Genomic DNA, 16,871 nt, shown 5'->3' on the forward strand with positions numbered 1-16,871 from the left:
CTTCATAAATACAGCAAGAGGAAACCAACAAATCAGTAACATACAACAAAGTACTACAGCACAAACTAAGTATTATAATTCATGTATCTGCCCAGAGTTAAACATTTAAACTTCTTTAGAAACTGGAAGAGACTGGTGTACATTTTTAGGTTTTCTGTACAATTGTTCCAGATGTTTTTTCACCCCTTTAAGAGAGAGACTAAATTTCATAATGTTTATTCTGATTTTCTTTTTGATAAACGTGGCCGTATCTCTCAACTCATATCGGCTGTTTCGGATTTTGAACATATTCTGTAATGATTTTGACATGAGATTGTTGTTGACTTTAAACATGATTTTCAAAGTGTAAAGCTCGACTACATCGTAAAATTTCAGAGTTTGAAGGTTCATAAATAAATAAATGCATTGGGTGGTTCATTGTAAATTGATAATGTGATGCTCTTATTGCTTTTTTTTTTGCAAGATAAAGATTGGATTTGTGTTAATCTTATATGTATTGCCCCATTTCAGTCTCTTTTGTGTCTCAGTTAACTACAGGAGGACTGGTCAGGGAGGGTCAGTGGTCAGGCCAGACCAATCTGAGTCCTGCAGCATCACAGCAGCCTCCAGGGGGCGCCAGGTGAGCTCAACGGGAAAGGCCTCGTCCTTACTCCGCTTTGGTGTTTCGGTCGATGACAAAATGGTTAATTCCCTCAAAGTATTTCTTCTGGAAGGTCTCCTATCACATTTTCTGCCACAAACAAACAAATCAAATCTTCGTAATTGGTTAGAATCCCAAAAAATGATGTTAAAAACCGAGCTCAAAACCCCCCAAAATTTTCAAAAACTGCTCAGTCAATGTCACTCGCGAGGGTTCTGTCTGCTAATCTTCTTTCACACAAACTGATTTTTTTTGCAGAGAAAGGTGCACAAGCAAATCCGCGCGCACGAGCTTGTTACGCAAACCTCCTTATCTTTTCAACCCCGCTTCTTCCAAGACGCCGCCTTGTTGTTTCTGATCAGCCATTGGCCCCCGTACACTCGTGAGTTAATCCTCTCAGGACTCGCAGGTCTGTAATCTCTTCAGTTCCCTGACAAACAATGAAAAAAAAAGAAAAAAACTGAAGTTAGGAGGTTTGATCCGCCAACGCCATTGTGTAGCGAGTGTAGTTCTAATAATGTGACGTTCAGGTGAGGAACACAGGCGGCGGCGGCGAGGCTTCGGTAAACTGTGTGTGCGGATCAAATGGAGAGGAAAGAAGCGGGTGCAGATCACAGCCGAGACTCGCAGCTTAGAGGAGACGGGAAGAGGAGGCAAAGCTGCGCTCAAGTCAAACACACTTGCTGGAAAAGTATTTAAGTGTACACGGGAAAGTATTAAAGCGCATGTACTTGATTTTTCTCCCATGTATTTGAGCGAAAGATCTAAAAACACCTGTAATTGAGTAATGGAAGTGTAATGCCATACTGGGAAACACTTCAGGCAAAACACATTACAGTGTATTTTTGTTTTATTATACAGTAGGTAAGTATTGTAGCTGCCTAAAATATAAAAAATAACTCGTGTAACTTTTCTTCTGGACAGTCTGCTACACTGCAAATCTAGCCAAGTTAAGATGACTTGAATTAAAGTGCCCATCTCATGCAAAATAACTCTCTTCACATTGTATCTTCTGCACATAAACAAGCACAATTTGGGTTTTGGAACATCCATTACACAATATTTATGAAATCTTACTGATTTCTTGGAGACAGTCACAGACCAGGAACTATGAAAGTCCGACTATCGCTCATCCCCCCGCCCGTCCTGAGAAAGCACAGGCTCCGCCCTCCAAACGTGACGTAGGAGACGAGTGAGCCGCCCTTCCTCCGCCATCTCAGGGAGGGAGGGGGAGACAGGCGTGACCCTGATAGCGGCAGGAATAAACTTTTATTCATCATGGAGATACAGCGCGTTCAGCCGCATGTGTTGGACCCGGAATCGGACGAGGACTTTGAGGAGCACGAAGCTCAAGCACCGAGTCCACATCAGCTGAACATTACTGATTGGTAAAGTATTAATAAACACTAGTAGATAAACTTATTATATCGTGTTCACTGCAGTGTAGAACAATGAGCTTATGCTGTCGCTTTTGTTTTGAATTGTCAGACGATGCAGGGTGGAGGTGGGGCGGAGGTGGTGGAGGGGGTCAAACGCGTCATAGGTGTATCTGCCGCGTCATCGTTGTAGCTGCTTTAGTTTGTTGTCACGTGGGAGGGTGGCAGAAATACGCTGCAATTTGTTAAAAAAAAAAACAAAAAAACACCGAATCAATCTAAAAAACACTTGGGTGACATATATAAGGCCAACACATCACTCTTAAGGGCCATTCACACCAAAGCGTCAAAAAACACCTTGACGTCTCTATTTGGACGCCTTTGCATTTGAGTTTAGACGCCCCCGACGAGCGTCTTTGATGTCGTGGACGAACGGGACAAAAATATTTGATGCGCGTCCGTTGCCCTGGAAACAAGAGCCTCGTCCCGGTCTTTTCCCGAAACAATGTCAGACCAGACTGAGATAGACTTTAGTGTTTTTATGACATAAAACATTCAGCGGAGGAGATCAAGTTGATGACTGGGGGCGTATATATATTTACTCCGTTAATGACACTGATTCAGTCCCGGTCTAGTCCTGGTCTAATCACGGTCTAGTCCCGGTCTATTCAGGGTCTAGTCCTTGTTTAGTCCCGGTCTAGTCCTGGTTTGGTCCCGGTCTAGTCTCAGTCTAGTCTCGGTCTACTCCCGGTCTAGTCCTTGTTTACTCCTGGTCCGGTCCTGGTTTAGTCCTGGTTCGGTCCTGGTGTAGTCGTGATCGGCTCGGTGATTGTGGTGTATATATTTATTCTCCCCTCATGTTTGTGGCTCTCGCTCTGGTTCTCGGGTCTTACTTCCTGATAATAACATCGCTGCGTCTCTGGATACTCGTCCCTGATTGGTTGACGCTGCACATCTGATACGAAAAGTTCAGCATTTTCAACTTCTTGACGCTGACGACTTGGACGAGCGTCTAGACCTCCGCTGCAAATCAAAGTTTTACCATGATTTGAGTAAATTTCATCTGACAAGTAAAATTATTTTAGCCAGGCTGGTGCCACCTAGTGCCTCTACTCACAAATGTCACAACAAAGAGCAGCAAAGTTCTCAACATTTATGAATTGCTGCACATAACACAGACTTTCTTTCAACTAAAATGACTAAACGACATTGCTGAATTTTGCCCACATCAACGATTAAGAAAACAAAATGGGAGAGCAGTGGGCGTGTAACGGTGGAGGTGAAAACTAATTTTGATTAAAGCAGTGACGTCTTGAATACAGAATCATAAATATTCATGAATCACTCTAAACACTGTGTCCAAGGCCGTAAATGATCAAAGAAAACTTGATAAAAGCTCTAAAAAGTCAATTTTGCTGAAGTGTTGTATAAAATGTTATTTAACAAGCTAAAAACAACGGCTAAACTGATGGTATCAAACTGAGCGCCGGAACGATCCCAAAGGGGAAGATGTATGAACAATAAAAACACAATGAAGTCTCATAATTACAAACTGAGAACACGGAGCCGTGGGGAGCAGGAATTTTGGGTTTTAAACGGTGACATAGCTTCAAAGTGCAAAGTCATTCTGAAACTAATGAAGCAACATCCAACTCCGGGGATGTTTTTGATGAGAATACAATTATGACACATCTAAATACCCCAAAAAGTCCATTTGTGAGCCTGGATTTGAAGCCCACAGCGCTCATGAAACTGGAACGAGATTTGAATGACGGAGAATTTCGTGTGCCTCAGTACGAAAAACACTTTAAATCTACAGAATGTAATATTTTAATGTATTGAAGCATGTTCCGCAGTACGGTTTGAATCTTGTAACGTCAAACATCAAACCACTGATGCATCTGTAATGATACTCTCTGCTGACGTCACGCTGGGGGTGTTCTACATGTGTCTCTGTGGTGGAATGTTCAGCTGCACAATGTACACATTAGTAGGGCTGGGTATCATTAAGAAGATGCCGATACGATACATACTCGATACATATCGATACATAGGCCACGATACGATACACGATACGATGATCTCGATACATAGGCCATACGATACGATACATGTCTCGATACATAGGCCATGATACGATACATGATACATCTCGATACATGGGCCATGATACGATACATACGATACATACGATACGATACATGGGCCATGATACGATACATATCTCGATACATAGGCCACGATACGATACATATCTCGATACATACTCGATAGATCGATACATACACGATACGATACATGTCTCGATACATAGGCCACGATACGATCGATACATGATCTCGATACATAGGCCACGATTACGATACATGTCTCGATACATAGGCCATGATATGATACATATCTCGATACTTAGGCCATGATACGATACATATCTCGATACATAGATCCATGATACGATACATGATCTCGATACATAGGCCACGATATACATACATATCTCGATACATAGGCCACGATATGATACATATCTCGATACATCGATAGATCCATACGATACGATACGATACAGATGCCACAATACGATACATATCATGTTACATAGCCCTGATACGATACATATCTCGATACATAGGCCACCATATGACACATATCGCAATACATAGGCCACAATACCATACATATCTCGATACAGTGTACTTTCAGTTTGATACAATATATTTAAAATCTATTCGATAGGGTTCATTTAAAAAAATAATGGCTAAATCACGGCTATGACACTAAAAGTCTTTGTTAACCTTTCCACAACGACGGTATAATAAATGATACCTTGAAACATGTTTTATATTACCGCGCGTAACTTTCAAACCATAAAGGATAGAAACTTTTTATTTTCCTTGAAGAGCTGAGAGTTCCCGAGGATATTTCCGGCACGTTGTATGTGACATGGAGAAATCGAGCGTCCAATAGGAACTTTGTTTACCGTCCATTTTGATCGGCCCAAACTTTGCCAAAGAGTTTAGTGAGTCAAAATGGTCGATGCTCTGAGCGTCTGTGTTTGTAACAATTCAAAAAGTCGCTCTAAGTGCAGATAATTCTCAAATAAATGGCAAATTACACATCTTGGTTTGCGTAATTGTGCATCCCCTGCTATTTTTATTTGAAAGGTTTATTTGAGTCCAAACGTACAAAAAAAATCACCCCCCCAGAGAATATTGACGACATCAAATGCAAATTATCAATACAATATTTCTCATGACACATTTATCCCTCTACAAAGGCAAAAGCTCGATGCATTTTTCATCAGCGCCTCTGTCTGTTTTGTTTTTGTAAATGTTTAATATTATGACGCCCTTCATCAGATGGTCACAAAGGAATACACCAGTTTTTATTATTAATTTATTTATTTTTACAGATTTTTCTCCATCTGTGAGAAAATCTGTCTCACCAAAGGTTAGAAGGACCCGGAGGTCACGTTCACCTCCGACGAGCCGAGCGAGTCACGGAGATGAGAGTCGTGTTAGTGCGCAGAAAACACAATAAAAAAAAATAAAAAAAATTTATAAATAAATAAAAAATGGCCAGATGCTTTCCCCTGATGCAAAACAAAGGCAAACCAGGACTAAAACAGGACTAAACTAGAACTAAACTAGAACTAAAACAGGACTAAACTAGGACTAAGCGAGGTCTAAACCAGGACCAAACCAGAACTACACCAGAACTAAACCAGAACTATACCAGGACTGAACCAGGACTAAACCGGGACTATAACAGGACTTAATTAGGACTGAACAAGGACTGAATGAGGACTAAACCAAGTCTAAACCAGTTCTAGACCAGGACTAAACCAGGTCTAAAGCAGGACTAAACCAGGTCTAAATCAGGACTACACCAGAACTAAACCAGAACTAAACCAGAACTAAACCAGAACTGAACCAGGACTGAACCAGGACTAAAACCAGAACTAAGCCAGGTCTAAAACAGGACTGAACCAAAACAAAAACAGGACTAAACCAGATCTAAACCACGACTAAACCAGGACTAAACTGGGACTATAACAGGACTAAATTAGGACTAAACAAGGACTGAACCAGGACTAAACCAGTTCTAAAGCAGGTCTAAACCAGGTCTAAACCAAGACTAAACCAGGTTTAAACCAGGACTAATCCAGGACTAAACCAGGATTAAATCAGGACTGAACCAGGACTAAAACAGGTCTAAACTAAGTCTAAACCAGATCTAAACCACGACTAAACCAGGACTACACCAGAACTAAACCAGAACTAAACCAGGACTAAACTGGGACTATAACAGGACTAAATTAGGACTAAACAAGGACTGAACCAGGACTAAACCAGGTCTAAACCAGGTCTAAACCAAGACTAAACCAGGTTTAAACCAGGACTAATCCAGGACTAAATCAGGACTGAACCAGGACTAAAACAGGTCTAAACTAAGTCTAAACCAGATCTAAACCACGACTAAACCAGGACTACACCAGAACTAAACCAGAACTAAACCAGGACTAAACTGGGACTATAACAGGACTAAATTAGGACTAAACAAGGACTGAACCAGGACTAAACCAGTTCTAAAGCAGGTCTAAACCAGGTCTAAACCAAGACTAAACCAGGTTTAAACCAGGACTAATCCAGGACTAAACCAGGATTAAATCAGGACTGAACCAGGACTAAAACAGGTCTAAACTAAGTCTAAACCAGATCTAAACCACGACTAAACCAGGACTACACCAGAACTAAACCAGAACTAAACCAGGACTAAACTGGGACTATAACAGGACTAAATTAGGACTAAACAAGGACTGAACCAGCAGGTCTAAACCAGGTCTAAACCAAGACTAAACCAGGTTTAAACCAGGACTAATCCAGGACTAAATCAGGACTGAACCAGGACTAAAACAGGTCTAAACTAAGTCTAAACCAGATCTAAACCACGACTAAACCAGGACTACACCAGAACTAAACCAGAACTAAACCAGAACTAAACCAGGACTAAACTGGGACTATAACAGGACTAAATTAGGACTAAACAAGGACTGAACCAGGACTAAACCAGGACTAAACTGGGACTATAACAGGACTAAATTAGGACTAAACAAGGACTGAACCAGGACTAAACCAGGACTAAAAACTGACTAAACCAGGACTAAACCAGGACTAAACCAGGACTAAACCAGGACTAAACCAGGACTAAACCAGGACTAAACCAGGACTAAATTAGGACTAAACCAAGACTGACTAAACCAGGACTAAACCAGGACTAAACTGGGACTATAACAGGACTAAATTAGGACTAAACAAGGACTGAACCAGGACTAAACCAGTTCTAAACCAAGACTAAACCAGGTTTAAACCAGGACTAAACCAGGACTAATCTGAAAACCAGGACTGAACCAGGACTAAAAACCAGACTAAATTAGTGACTAAACCAGGACTAAATTAGATCTAAACCAGGACTAAACCAGGACTAAATTAGATCTAAACCAGGACTAAACCAGGACTCCCCAAAGGTTAGAAGGACCCTGAGGTCAGGTTCACCTCCGACGATCAGGGTCACAGAGTTGAGCGTCGTGTTATTGCACATTAAACACAATAAAAAAAAGAAACAAAGAGAAAAAAAAAACTGTCCGGCTGCTTTCCCCGACGCGGCGCAAACAAAAGCATCTGCTCATGAATCATGCATACGCGCTGCGGCTTTGAAGCGCAGGAGGACCGGGCCGTGCGAGCGCTCACCCTCCGCCCGCGCCGCCGACCTCGCCCAGCTTCCACGCGCGCTCGCTCTTCCTCCGACGAGAGGGAATTAGAAAAGGTCGGACGTCGGCGTGAACCTGCGTCGCGGAATAAACTGTGTGAACCGTGAACTGCGGACGGAGCAGAGACGAAAGCGAGTCTGGAGAAACCTCGATCCCGGAGTCAAGAGGAGAGGAGCAGATGTCAGGAGGAGTTCATATTTGCAGTTGGAGATTGATGTGGGATGAAAGTGAGGACGACAAGTTACAAAATGTTCTGATCAAATGTTTAACGAGACTTCATCGTTGTATTTGAATATTAAAGGTTCAATATGACGCAAAACTGACTCTGGTGAACTTTAAGAATGTGAGAATCAGAAGAAAAGTTTAATAGAACAGTTTCATTCACATGTTTGAGTAACTGTGAGGAACAGGGTCTAAACCAGGACTAAACCAAGACTAAACCAGGACTAAACCAGGTCTAAACAAGGTCTAAACCAGGTCTAAACAAGGTCTAAACAGGGTCTAAACCAGGACTAAACCAAGACTAAACCAAGACTAAACCAGGTCTAAACAAGGTCTAAACCAGGTCTAAACAAGGTCTAAACAAGGTCTAAACCAGGTCTAAACAGGTCTAAACCAGGTCTAAACCAGGTCTAAACAAGGTCTAAACCAGGTCTAAACAAGGTCTAAACCAGGTCTAAACCAGGTCTAAACCAAGGTCTAAACCAGGTCTAAACCAGGTCTAAACAAGGTCTAAACCAGGTCTAAACCAGGTCTATACAAGGTCTAAACCAGGTCTAAACCAGGTCTATACAAGGTCTAAACCAGGTCTAAACCAGGTCTAAACCAAGGTCTAAACCAGGTCTAAACCAGGTCTATACAAGGTCTAAACCAGGTCTAAACCAGGTCTAAACAAGGTCTAAACCAGGATTGAACCAGGAAAAAACAGTACAAAACCAGGACTAAACCAGGTCTAAAACAAGACCGAACCAGGTCTAAATCAGGACTAAACTAGAACTAAACTTAGTTTAAACCAGGACTAAACAAAGACGAAACCAAGACTAAACTAGGTCTAAACTAAGTTTAAACCAGGTCTAAAGCAAGACTAAACCAGGTTTAGACCAGGACTAAAAAAGGTCTGAACCAGGACTAATCCAGGACTAATCCAGGACTCCACCAGGATTAAATCAGGACTACACCAGGACTAAACTAGGTCTAAACTAAGTTTAAACCAAGACTAAACCACATTTAAACCAGGTCTAAACAAGGACTAAAATAGGTCTGAACTAATTGACTAATCCAGGACTAATCCAGGACTCCACCAGAATTAAATCAGGTCTACACCAGGACTAAAACAGGTCTAAACAAGGTCTAAACCAGGTCTAAACGAGGACTGAACCAAGACTAAACCAGGACTAATTCAGGTCTAAACCAGCTCTAAACCAGGACTAAACCAGGACTAAACCATGAGGACTAAACCAGGACTGAACTAGGATTAAAACAGGACTAAACCAGAACTGAACCATATCTAAACCAGGACTAAACCAGGATTTAAACATGTCTAAACAAGGTGTAAACCAGGTGTAAACAAGGACCAAACCAGAACTAAACTAGGTCTAAACCAGGACTAAACCAGGTCTAAATCGGGTCTAAAGTCGGACTAAACCAGGAGTAATCCAGGTCTAAACCAATTTCAGTCTGATCCAAGATAAAAAAAAAAAAACGATTCCAGATTCAACGATTCAAGTAAACATGTTTTAAAGCCACACTGCGTAACGTTTCAACAATAGGACCTGCCGTCTGCTGTCGTCATGGAGATGTTATTGCTTTGCCCGGGACCTACGATCCGACACTCGGGGTCTGATTTGTTTTTAAAAGCATCGGCGCGTCTCGGGATGCACACGGAGGCTGATCTGATTTTATCCAATCTATTTACCAACTTAACCCTGGCACCAAACTGACCTCCTCATCCAATCACAGAGTCCATATGTTCCAGCAGCTGACCTCTGCTCGGACCAGAGACCAGAGACCAGAGACCAGAGACCAGAGACCAGAGACCAGAGCCGCGGTAATGAGACGCCGGACTGGACGTGCGAGTGAGTTTAGGGTCAACAAAGAACAGATTTATCAGGTTTTAGCTCAAACACTGTATTTAATTAAACCAAACGATACAAGTAGAATCTCTTGATCTTTGTACGAGGGTCGTATCATGCAAAATATGTTTTTATAAACCTTGTACCAGGTCCAGGTCTAAAACCAGGTCTAAACCAGGACTAAACCACGTCTAAACCAGGTCTAAACAGGTCTAAACCAGGTCTAAACCAGGTCTAAACCAGGTCTAAACCACGTCTAGACCAGGTCTAAACCAGGGCTAAACCAGGGCTAAACCAGGTCTAAACCAGGTCTAAACCACGTCTAGACCAGGTCTAAACCAGGGCTAAACCAGGACTAAACCAGGTCTAAACCAGGACTAAACCACGTCTAAACCAGGTCTAAACCAGGACTAAACCACGTCTAGACCAGGACTAAACCAGGTCTAAACCAGGACTAAACTAGGTCTAAACCAGGACTAAACCACATCTAGACCAGGATTAAACCAAGTCTAGACCAGGACTAAACCAGGACTAAACCAGGGGTAAACCAAGACTAAACCACATCTAGACCAGGACTAAACCAGGTCTAAACCAGGTCTAAACCAGGTCTAAACCAGGACTAAACCACGTCTAGACCAGGACTAAACCAGGTCTAAACCAGGACTAAACTAGGTCTAAACCAGGACTAAACCACATCTAGACCAGGATTAAACCAAGTCTAGACCAGGACTAAACCACATCTAGACCAGGACTAAACCAGGACTAAACCAGGGGTAAACCAAGACTAAACTAGGTCTAAACCAGGACTAAACCACATCTAGACCAGGATTAAACCAGGTCTAAACCTGGACTAAACCACGTCTAGACCAGGACTAAACCAGGGCTAAACCAGGACTAAACCAAGTCTAGACCAGGACTAAACCACATCTAGACCAGGATTAAACCAGGACTAAACCAAGTCTAAACCAGGAATAAACCAGGTCTAAACCAGGACTAAACCACGTCTAGACCAGGACTAAACCAGGGCTAAACCAGGACTAAACCAAGTCTAGACCAGGACTAAACCACATCTAGACCAGGATTAAACCAAGTCTAGACCAGGACTAAACCAGGTCTAAACTGGGACTAAAACAGTTCTAAACCAGGAATAAACCAGGTCTAAACCAGAACTAAACTAAATCTAAACCAGTAATAACCAGGACTAAATCAGGTCTAAACCAGGTCTAAACCAGGTCTAAACCAGGACTAAACCACGTCTAGACCAGGACTAAACCAGGGCTAAACCAGGACTAAACCAAGTCTAGACCAGGACTAAACCACATCTAGACCAGGATTAAACCAAGTCTAGACCAGGACTAAACCACATCTAGACCAGGATTAAACCAAGTCTAGACCAGGACTAAACCACATCTAGACCAGGATTAAACCAGGACTAAACCAAGTCTAAGACCAGGACTAAACCAGGTCTAATACTGTACCTGTATTAATTAAACGATACGATACAATAACAATTCCTTGATCTTTGTACAAGGGTCATATTACGCAAAATGTTTTTATAAACCTCGTACGCAGTTGTAAATTTACAGATGTGTGCGTGTTTGAGGTTTGTACTTCCTGCGTTAAAGTTGTGAGTACTTGGAAAATGTGGAAAATGTCTAATTTCAACAGTTCTCATCTACTTTACTAGCAATTATAGAAAAAAAAAAGTCTCTCTTTCACTTTCGTCCACTCTTCTTAGGCTACGTTTACACTGAAACGTATCACCGTATCAGAAACGATCTGCGTCCACACACGTCGTTTCTGTGTCTGCAAGTCTTCTCTGTCCACACAGCTTTGAGCATATTTGTCTACGTTTTACAGAAACAAAACTTAAAACCGCAGGGCTAAATTGCATAAACTAAGAACTAAAAAAAAAACAGCTCTTTCCTTGTGCGCTGATGTGGTTCAGCTTCTGTCGGACTGAAGGACACGACTCAGTGGAAAATGGGTGTTCTGCTGATGGTGAGTCTGTTCTGTGTTTCTACCACGTTGGAGATGGTTCATAAACTTTTCAGAGATTATACGTCTGCAGGTCGTACACATAAACCTATAGAATTATACTGTGACGGAGCAGGCTCGTCCCTAAGAACGCCGTCCCTGGGGAGAGCACGTGAAGACGCGCGCGCCCGTTTCCGTATTCTTTGCGCACCGCTCGCCGTGCCATTTCATACCTAAATCACTGTTTTAAAAATAAAAATTTCCCAACACCTCCTGCGTGTCGTGCCGCGACTAAGGGTGCACACTTAGAAGCGCTTATTCAATTCATGTAAAGCACGCTTAACCAGACCTTTACTTCCCCTCGCGCCGCCGCCTTCGCCCTCCTACTGTGGGGTGTTCTGGCAAACCCGGACACATCTGCGCTGGCAGCTTAAATCCTGTCGTTGCGCGGGTTCAGGGGATCAGGTGAGCAACAATTCATTTGCATGGCCAATTAAAGGTATTGTCGGTCTCGCAGACCACATATACCAAACCCTTTCATTTTGGGCGCAAGATATTACGTATATTGAACAATAAAGCGAAGGAACGTAGGCCGTTTAATTGTAGAAACGGCGTAATCACTATTATTGGGGGGAATTATGTAATGTGGGAGGGGCAAACGGGGATATAAAGGTGCGCTCTCCAGCTCTGTCACCAGTCGCGACCAGGTTACGGTGGAGGTAACTTGTGTGGAGTGAGCCAGAGCGAACGAGCGACCGAGAGCGTGAGTGAGAGAGAGAGAGAGAGAGAGAGCGAGCGAGAAAACGCTGAAGGACTTAAAGGGGAAGTCAACCAAAAACTTATTTTGTTTTTTTGTTTTGTTTTTCACACCACCACTGTAAATATTTTTCCACTCACGTTTGGCACCTTTTGCACTGTTGGAGAGCACAATAAACCACCGAAAAGCATTTCCTGGCTCTTTTGGAAGAACCCCACCACATATACTTCGCCCTTTATTTCGAGCCGAGGAAGATGGCAAACATTCTTTTCGTTGACCGTGTACTAGCAAGTATTTCTAGCTACACTGTTTCCCGCTTGTCTCTGGTTTATTTAAACCAATACCGAGCGATGTCACGAACCCAACGAATCAGGAAGGCACAAGTCACAGTGACGTGGTCCAATAAGGACGCAACTAGAGCTGCTACGTCAGAGTATCAGCGTTTTCAGGCGTCCACACACTGCTGGACCAGATCTGTACTCAGATGAATTCATGGGAGCTGGAGGCACCGGATAATCCATCAGATTATCCAATCCAATCCACTTTATTTCTATAGCACATTTCACAAACAAACAGTTTCCAAAGTGCTGCACAAATACATAATAATAACAACAATAATAAACTGATTAAATAAACTACTAAAATAATACTAGTCTTAAAATAATAAAACCAGTAAAATAAAATAAAATGAAATAATGAAATGAAATGAAAGGAAATTAAATTAATGTGAACGAACACTGCATCCACAACGAAAACGACTCGAATACCGAGTGTGGACGGAGCCTTACTGACATTTCAACTGGGAAATGTCACTAAGAAGAGGCGGGGTCAGCAGCTGAGAAAGTCTGGAAGTCTTTAGATCAGTTTCTGTTATTAAAGCTGCACTGTGTTCACCTTCTTGTTTCTATGGATGTCATTCTTTTGCCTGGAATATTCCACAGTAATGACATTAAACAGCTCTACGTTAAGACATCTGTGTTGGCAACGATTCCCGAGATCGAGGATTAAAAGCCGAAACAAAGAGAATGTTTGGTGAATTTTATCAAGGAGGAAAGACGTTATTGTTCTTCTTCCTACAGGTTTTTGAAAAAGCTTAATATACTAGTTAACCACGTTAGTGACGCATTACATACATCACGACCAAATAGCAGCGATTGGTTAAATAAAAAAGTACCCACCTACAATCAGTGTTGGGAGTAACGCGTTATAAAAGTAACGAATTACAGTAATGCATTACTTTTTGCTGTAACGCAGTAATGTAAGGCATTACAGGGAAAAAAATAGTAATATTTTACTCGGTACAAATGTGAGTAACGCGCGTTACAGTGTTTTTTTAACCTGGATTGAAGTGGTGGGTTTTTCTTCATACAAATTCGCTAAAATCACCTCGATATCAGCAGCGGTGAAACGCCGGAGATGCTCCCTCGTAGACCTTCAGGTAACCGCGGGCGAAAGGACTGACAAAGAACTCCACGCTGTTTAGACCTGGTTTAGACCTGGGTCAGTTCTGGTTTAGACCTGGTTTACACTCGTCCCGTCCTCTATCGCGGTTCACTTTTCGCGGTCTCGCTGTTTCGCAGATTTTATTTTTTTTGTGCAATTTTGCGTGCCCTTTTTTTTTTACATTGTATGAATGCGTATTGCGTTCCTCCCGCTGCGTCCTGACTGGCCAAGGGACTCCTGTCTCCTGTCAGTACAGAATGTGTTCAGCTGCCAAATGTAAATACTTGTTCAATCTGTATCAGTGTGATTCTGAAGTGCTGTATGTTTGCAAGTTTTCTCCCCGACGAAACCCACAACGTCGACGAAACCTTCTGCACCGACAAAGGCTCCTGCGCTCGCACCCAAAAGGCAGAGGAAGATGCAAACCATCACACAAAAAGTTGGACTTCTGGACACGCTGAAGGAAGGTAGAAGTTACGCACTGTAACAGACTCTTGCACCGGCTCAGGTACCTGCAAATAGTTGCTGAAATTAGGACCGCGAGCCCGAGCAGCAGGGTCCATAAAGAGCGATCAGGTGACAGCCGCTCTTACCTCCGTGAGGTGCCAGAGCCGCTCCTTTCTCCTGCGGTCACCTTCGAGCCCGTCCCCACAGTGAGTCCTGTTTTAGTCCAAGTTCAGTTCTAGTTTAGTCCTAGTTCACTTCTGGTTTAGTCCTGGTTCAGCTCTGGTTTAGTCCTGGTTTAGACCTGGTTTAGTCCTGGTTCAGTCCATATACAGCGCAAAAGTTATTTTGGTGAGAGTAACTTAAAGTAATGCAATAGTAATGTAATGCCTTACATTTTAAATGCAGTAATATTGTAATGTAACGAATTACTTTGAAATGACAGTAATAGGTAATAAATAACGCATTACAGTTTCAAAGTAACTTGCCCAACAGTGCCTACAATCAAGTGAACAAATCCTAATGCTGTGAGGTCAGTTGGTTTTCTACGAAGTGAAACCTTTGTGAAGAAGTGTGTATTCAGTATCTCAGGCAAGTTTTAGACCTGATTGTGATTCAAAATGAACAAAGCGCTGATCTAAGTATGTGATTTATTTATATATTTGTTTTACTATACACAAAATTAGCACTTTTAAGCTTTTTCATGTATCGCCCAACTGTTACTCCACATTTTTCCCAGTCTCCAGCATACTGTGCACGATTCTCAGTCTGCCTGTGTTCTTTGTGCACTTCACAGTCGCACTTCCACGTTGTTATTTACTCCTCACCAGCAGCTCTTGTGTCAGATTGGTAGTAGCTCTTTTTTTTTTTGTATTTATCGGTCGAAGGCGTCAACAGCGAAGAGGTGTGATCACAAAGTTTTGGTGTGTTCGGAGAGAGACAGATGAAAGGCCAGAGGGACCCGCTCACACCGCCGCCCCCCGGAGCTAATTCTGTTATTGACACGTCGCACCATCGGCTGTCACCATCGGCTGTCGCTAACGGCGACGGCGGTCTCCCAGATCTGATGCTCCTCTCTCCGCAGAGCTGACAGGAGCGGGCTCAGACAGGACTCGCGGTGTACGGAGATGCAAGATTCACGTGTCAAAAGATGAGACGATATGTTGTGCGCTAAGAGACGGGAGTTAGATCCATCTGAAATATTGTGGTTTAATGTTGAATGTCAATAACTTTATGAATATTCTGACAAAACTACAGACAGAATGTTGTTAAACTCTTATTATGTTCTTAGTCAAAGCACTTCATCTAACCTGGTTCACCAGCCGGTTTCACTTCTTGGAAACCCGTTCGTTCATTCTTCCATTTTCTTTCGTTTATCCAGGCCCGGGTCATGAGGGCAGCAGTCTAAGCAGGGACTCCCAGACTTCCTACACCCCAGACACTTCCTCCAGCTCCTCCGGGGGAACCTGAGGTGTTCCCAGGCCAGCCCAGAGACATAGGCTACATTCAGACTGCAGCCTGAAGATCCAGTTTTTTCAAATGCGACCCAGGACACTTGGATATGTGCTCCTAAACCCGATACATATCTGATATTTGGACATGCGACTTCAGTCTGAACGGCCAAAGTGCATTCATCCACCTACACGTTATCAACAAGACACAAACGTCACTATTCTGCGCTGAAGTAGTTGAAAATTGTTAATAAACTCCATGTCACTGAAGCGAAGCACATCACCACTCACCACTCTTGGCTCCGTCTCCACATCCACACGTTCCTTTCAACAGACTGACCCACAAAACACCACGACCAAAAACCTCGTCCTTCTCCTTCTCAGTCTCCTCCTTAAAACAAGTAAGTTGTTCATGTTGTGGCTCCGGTACGAGAGGAACTTTAAAATCTCCAGGTGCTCGATGCTGCGTCCATGTTTGGACAACTTCTGTAAACACAGAGACGCTCGCTGCGGTTGACGTCGTCGTGTCTCCATGTGGGACACTTTTGGGCTGTTTAACGTTCACACTGGAGTCACATACAAGTCGCATTTAATTGGAAATGTGAACGACCTCGCAAAAACATTGGATTTAAAAAAAAAATCCGAATTGTGCGTTAAGCCTAAGTGTCCTGGGTCTTCCCCGGGGCCTCCTCCCACTGGGACATGCCCAGAACACCTCCCGAGGGAGACGCCCAGGAGGCACCCGGAACAGATGCCCGAGCCACCTCAACTGCTCCTCTCAACGTGGAGGAGCAGCGGCTCTACTCCGAGCTCCTCCCTTGTGAGGAGCAAAGAATTTGAAGAATTTGAAGAACAGAGCAAAGAATTTGATGGTTACACAATGCACCTTTAAGTCCTTTTTAGATTTTGCCTGATATCTCTGTATTTTGTATATTTATCTC

Source organism: Boleophthalmus pectinirostris, unplaced genomic scaffold, assembly GCF_026225935.1.
Source record: "Boleophthalmus pectinirostris isolate CB_2022bp ecotype Guang Dong unplaced genomic scaffold, ASM2622593v1 HiC_scaffold_1, whole genome shotgun sequence".
Lineage (NCBI taxonomy): Eukaryota > Metazoa > Chordata > Actinopteri > Gobiiformes > Gobiidae > Boleophthalmus > Boleophthalmus pectinirostris.